Source organism: Microtus ochrogaster, linkage group LG4 (genome assembly GCF_000317375.1).
Source record: "Microtus ochrogaster isolate Prairie Vole_2 linkage group LG4, MicOch1.0, whole genome shotgun sequence".
NCBI lineage: Eukaryota > Metazoa > Chordata > Mammalia > Rodentia > Cricetidae > Microtus > Microtus ochrogaster.
In genome coordinates this window covers 19,137,471-19,144,633 of record NC_022030.1, presented here as the reverse complement: position 1 = coordinate 19,144,633, position 7,163 = coordinate 19,137,471, and positions in this window count along the sequence as shown.

Here is a 7,163-nt window from a genome sequence, read left to right as displayed (position 1 = left end):
CAGAAAATAAGAGACCATGGATGCAAGCCCAGACTACTATACCCAGCCAGGCTTTTTTTCTCCATATATGGAGAAATCAAAATATTTCAGGATAAAAACAAACTTAAACAATACGTAGCCACAACTCCAACCTTACAGAAAGTAATAGGAGGAAAATCACAACCCAAGGAATCCAACAATGCCCACAATAACTCAGACATATAACAACCCTTTACCAGCACAACTCTAAGAACGGAAACACACAAACTCTACTACCAAAATAAATAAATAAATAACCAGCGTTAACAACAACTGGTCATTAATATCACTTAATATCAATAGACTCAATTCACCTATAAAAAAGCACAGACTAAGAGATTGGATACGCAATCAGGATCCAACATTCTGCTGTTTACAAGAAACACGCCTCAACCACAAAAACAGACATCTACTCAGAGTAAAGGGTTCAGAAAAGGTTTATCAGGCAAATGGACCTAAGAAACAAGCAGGTGTGGCTATACTAATATCTAACAAAACTGACTTCAAACTAAAATCAATCAGAAGAGATGGAGAAGGACACGTTATACTCATAACAAGAACAATTCATCAGGATGAAGACTCAATCCTGAATACCTATGCCCCTAATATAAAAGCACCCACATATGTAAAAGAAACATTACTAGAACTCAAAGTACACATCAAACCCCACACACTAATAGTAGGAGACTTCAACACTCCTCTCTGATCAATGCACAAGGCAACCAGACAGAAACCTAACAGAGAAATAAGAGAATTAATGGAGGTAAAGAATCAAATGGACTTAATAGACACCTATAGAACATTCCACCCAAATAGGAAAGAATATACTTTCTTCTCAGCATCTCATGGAACCTTCTCGAAAACTGACCACATACTCAGTAACAAAGCAAACTTCGACAGATACAAAAAAATATTAGTAACCACCTGTGTCTTATAGGATCACCATGAAATAAAGTTAGAATTTAACAATAATTCTACTCCCAGAAAGCCTACAAACTCATAGAGGCTGAACAGTCAACTACTGAATTACCCTTGGGTCAGGAAAGAAATAAATAAATTAAAGTCTTCCTTGAATTCAATGAAAATAAAGACACAACACATCCAAACCTATGGGACACTATGAAAGCAGTGCTAATAGGAAAGTTCATAGCTCTAATAGCCCACATTTAAAAAAAAAAGGAAAAGCTCACATTAGAGACTTAACAGCACAGCTGAAAGCTCTAGAAAAAAGAAGCAGACACACCCAGGAGGAGTAGAAGACTGTAAATAATCAAACTGAGGGCTAAAATCAACAAAGTAGAAACACAGAAAACAATCCAAAGAATCAATGAAACAAACAGCAGGTTCTTTGAGAAAATCAACAAGATTGACAAACCTTTATTCAAACTAATCAAAAGGCAGAGAGAGAACACGCAAATTAACAAGATCAGAAATGAAAAGGGGCATATAACAACAGACACTGAGGAAATTCAGAGAATCATTAGGTCTTACTACAAAAGCCTATATGTCACAAAGTTGGAAAATGTAAAAGAAATCGACTTGGTTTTTAGATAAATACCATTTACAAAAATTAAATCAAGACCAGGTGAACAATTTAAATAGACCTATAAGTAGTGAGAAAATAAAAGCTGTCATAAAAAATCCTTTCAACCAAAAAAAGCCCAGGACCAGATGGTTCTAACTCAAAATTTTATCAGAACTTCCAAGAAGAGCTGATACCTATACTCCTTAATATGTTTCACATAATAGAAATGGAAGAGTCATTGCCAAACTCCTTTTATGAAGCTACAGTTACCCTGATTCCAAAGCCACAAAAGACCCAACCAAGAAAGAGAATTACAGACCAATCTCACTCATGAACATCAATGCAAAAATTCTCAATAAAATTCCGGCAAACAGAATCCAAGAAAACATCAAAACAATTATTCATTACGATCAAGTAGGCTTCATCCCAGAGATGAAGGGCTGGTTCAAGCATATTTATATAAAGAAAAAAACCATATGAACATTTCATTAGATGCTGAAAAAGCATTTGACAAAATTCAAAACCCCTTTATGACAAAGGTTTTGGAGATGTTAGGAATACAAGGATCATACCTAAATATAATAAAAGCAATACATAGCAAGACAACAGCTTATATCAAATTAAATGGAGAGAAACTCAAAGCCATCCCACTAAAATCAAGAACAAAACAAGGCTGTCCACTTTCTCCATATATCTTCAACATAGTGCTTGAAGTTCTAGCAACATTAATAAGACAATACAAGGGGATCAAGGGGATTCGAATTGGAAAGGAAGAAGTCAAACTTTTGTTATTTGCAGATGATATGATACTGTACATCAGTGACGCCAAAAACTCCACCAAATGGACTTAAGAAACATCTACAAAACATTTCACCCAAACACAAAAGAATATACCTTCTTCTCAGCACCTCATGGGACCTTCTCTAAAATTGACCTCACATTCAGTAACAAACCAATCCACAACACATACAAAAAAATTAGAAAAAAAAAACCCTGCATCTTATCGGATCATAGGGTTAAAGGTCAGAATTTAACAACACTAATTGCAGAAAGCCTACAAACTCATGGGACTTGAAGAGTTCTCAATTGATCCACACCTGGGTAAGAAAGATAAAGAAGGAAATTAAAGACTTCCTAGAATTCAGTAAAATGAAGGCAACAACATACCCAAACCTACAGGACACTATGAAAGCAGTGCTTAGAGGAAAGTCCATAGGACTAATTGCTTACATAAAGAAATCAGAAAAATCTCACACAGTGACTTAACAGAACACCTGCAAGTTCTAGAATAAAAGGACGCAGACTCACCCAAGGGAAGTAGAAGACAGAAAATAATCAAATTGAGGGATGAAATCAAGCAAATGGAAACAAAGAAGACTATACAAAGAAGCAATGAAACAAAGAGCTGATTCTTTGAGAAAATCAACAAGCTAGACAAATTCTTATCCAAACTAATCAAAAGGCAGAGAGAGAACATCGAAATTAACAAAATCAGAAAGGAAAGGGGAGACAAAACAACAGACACTGGGGAAATCCAGAGAAGCATTAGGTCATACTAATGCCTATACTCTACAAAATAGGAAAATGTAAAAGAAATGGACAATTTTCTTGATAGGTACCACATACCAAAATTAAATCAAGACCAGGTGAATAATTTAAATCAACCTATAACCTGAAAGGAAATAAAAGCAGTCATCAAAAGGCTCCCAAACAGAAAGTTCAGGACTGGATGGTTTCAGTACAGAATTCTACCAGAACTTCAAGAAAGAGATAATACATATACTTCTCAAAGGGTTCCACATAATACAAACAGAAGGAACATTGATAAACTCTTTATAAGAGGCTACAATTACCCTGATACCAAAACCAAAGACTCAAACAAGGAAGAGAATTAAAGACCAGTTTCCCTCATAAACATGGATGCAAAAATACTCAATAAAATTCTAGCAAATTGAATCCAAAAACACATCAAAAAAAATCATCCATCATGATCAAGTTGGCTTTATCCCAGAAATGCAGGGCTGGTTCAACATACAAAAATCTATCAATGTAATCCACCATATAAACAAACTGGGAAAAAAACACATGCCCATCTCATGAGATGCTGAAAAAGCATTTGACAAAATGCAACACCCCTTCATGATAAAGGTCTTGAAAAGATCAGGGATACAAGGAGCATATATAAACATAATAAGAACAATAAACAGCAAACAGACAGCCAATATCAAATTAAATGGAAAGAAAGTCAAAGAGAATCCCCTAAAATCAGGAACAAGACAAGGCTGTCCACTCTCTCCTTATCTATTTAACACAGATCTTGAACTTCTGTCTAGAACAAGAAGACATCAAAAGGAGATCAAGTGGGATACAAATTGGAAAAAAAGAAGTCAAACTGTCACTATTTGCAGACAATATGATAGTATACATAAGTGACCACAAAAATTCTATTAGGGAATTTATGCAGCTGATAAATATCTTCAGTAATGTTGCAGGATACAAGTTCAACTCAAAAAAAAATCAGTAGCTCTCCTATATACAAATAATGAAGAAGCTGAGAAAGAAATCAGAGAAACATCACCCTTCACCATAGCCGCAAATGACATAATATATCTTGGGGTAACACTAACCAAAGAAATGAAAGACCTGTTTGACAAGAACTTTAAGTCTTTGAAGAAACAAAATGAAAAAGATACCTGAAAATGGAAAAAGACTTCCCATGGTCTTGGATAGGTAGGATCAACATAACAAAAAATGGCAATCCTGCCAAAAGCAATATATAGATTCAATGCAATCTCCATCAAAATTCCAACACAATTCTTCACAAACCTCGAAAGAAAATTACTCAACTTCATATGGAAAAAAAACCCAGGATAGCCAAAACAATCCTGTACAATAAAGGAACTTCCAGACACAATCACCATCCCTGACATCAAGCTCTATTATAGAGCTACAGTAATGAAAACAACTTAGCATTGGCATAAAAGCAGACAGGTTACCAATGGAATCAAATAAAAGATCCAGATATTAATCCACACACCTATAAAGACCTGATTTTTCACAAAGAAGCTAAAATTATATAATGGAAAAAGAAAGAATCTTCAACAAATGGTGCTGGCATAACTGAATGTCAACATGCAGAAGAATGCAAATAGAGCATTATCTATCCTCAAGCACAAAACTCAAGTCCAAATGGATTAAAGATCTCAATAAAAATCTGACCATACTGAAATAGATAGAAGATAATGTGGGAAGTAGAAATCAATGCATGGGCACAGGAGACCACTTCCTAAACATAACCCAAGTAACACAGGCACTGAGAGCAACTATGAATAAACGGGACCTCTTGAAACTGAGAAGCTTCTGTAAAACAGAGGACACAGTCAATGACACAAAAAGGCCATCTACTGAATGGGAAAAGATCTTCACCAACCCCACATCAGACAAAGAACTGATCTCCAAAATATATTTAAAAAAAAACTCAAAAAATTAGACATCAAAATTCCAAATAATACAGTTAAAAATGGGATACAGAACTAAACATACTATTCCCAACAAAATAATCTCAAATGGCCAAAAGACATTTTCAACATCCTTAGCCATCACGGATGCAAATAAAAACGACTCTGAGATAACATCTTACACCAGTCAGAATGACTAAGATCCAAAGCACCAATGATAGCTTATGCTGGAGAAGATGAGGAGTAAGGGGAACACTCCTCCATTGCTGGTGGGAATGCAAACTTGCACAACCACTCTGGAAAGCAGTGTGGCGGTTTCTCAGGAAATTTGGGATCAACCTACCCCTGGACCCAGCAATACCACTCTTGGGCATATACCGAAAGGATGTAAAATCATACTACAAGGACATTTGTTCAACTATGTTCATAGCAGCACTATTTGTAATAGCCAGAACCTAGAAACTACATAGATTCCCCTCAACTGAAGAATGGGTAAAGAAAATGTGGTACACTTATACAATGGAGTAGTACTCAGCAGGAAAAAAAAACAATAACCTCTTGAAATTTGCATTCAAATGTATGGAACTAGAAAAAAATCATCCTGAGTGAGGTAACCCAGACCCAGAAAGATGAACATGGTATGTACTCACTCATAGGTGAATACTAGCTGTAAATCAAAGGAAAATGAGCATATAGTCTATGACCCTAGAAAAGCTAAATAACAAAGTGAACTCTAAGTGAAACATTTATAGATTACCCTGAATAGGGGAAATATTCAAGATCTCCTGACAAAATTGGCAGCATGGGGGAGGGAAAAGGGAGGTCAGAAGGGGAGGAGGAAATAAGAAGAAGAAGGGGTAGGAGAACTTGAGGGAACAGGACAGTCAAGATGGAAGAAGGACAGAGACGAGAGCAAGGAAAGAGATACTTTGATTGAGGGAGCCATTATGGGGCTAGCAAGAAACCTGGCACTTGAGATATTCCCAGGAATCCACAGGATGACCCCAGCTAAGACCCTAAACAACAGTGGAGAGGGTACCCAAACTGGCCTTTCCGTGTAGATAGACTGATGGCTATCTTTTTTAGTTTGTTTTGTTTTGTCTTGTCTTTTTAGATGACTATCTTAAATGTCACCATAGAAACTTCATCCAGCAACTGATGAAAACAGGGGCAGAGTCCCACAGTGAAGAGTGGAAGGAGTGAAAATATGAGCAAAGAGGTCAAGACGATGATGGTTACACCCACAAAAATAGCTTACCCAAACTACTAAAAGGGAGCTCACCAACCCTGGCCTGGCAGGGAAGGAACCAGCATAGGATCAAACTAGACCCTCTAAATGTGGGTAACATTTGTATGGCAGGGGCAAAATTCGGGGCAACTAGTAGTTGAACCAGGATTTGTCCCTGATGCTTGTACTAGCTATTTAGAAACCATTCTCTTTGGATGGATACCTTGATCAGCCTGGATATATTGGAGAGGGCCTTGGTCCTTCCTCAGAGCAATGTGCCTTATCCTTGCTACAGAGTGGCTGAGGGTGGTGGAGAAGGTAGAGGGAATGGGAGGAGGGGAGGAAGTGGGAACTGGGATTAGTATGTAAAATGAAAAGAGAGTTTGTTTTCTCTTTTGAAAAACATTTAAAAACAAAAAAAATATGTATAAGACTCTGAAAACAAATTAGGAGAGAACAAACTCTACACACTAGTCCTCTGACTCAACATAAAAGATATGACATACACATGCGCATGCACACACACACACACATACACACACACGCACACACATACACAGCCTCTTAAATATAACATAGAAATATTCAAGTAAGGAGACAAATTCCAAACTGTTATTTCAATAGATAAATATAATTCTCCAACACAACCATAATCCCCATATGAAGTAAAAAATAGAGACAAACTTGAGTTTTGTGCATGGTGATAGATATGGGTCTATTTTCATTCTTCTATAGGTTGACATCCAGCTGTGCCAGCACCATTTACTGAAGATGCTTTCTTTCTTCCATTGTATACTTTTAGCTCCTTTATCAAAAATGAGGTGTTCATAGGTTTGTGGGTTAAAATCCGGGTCTTCTATACGATTCCATTGGTCGACTTCTCTGTTTTTATGCCAGTACCACATTGTTTTCATTACTGTAGCTCTGTAATAGA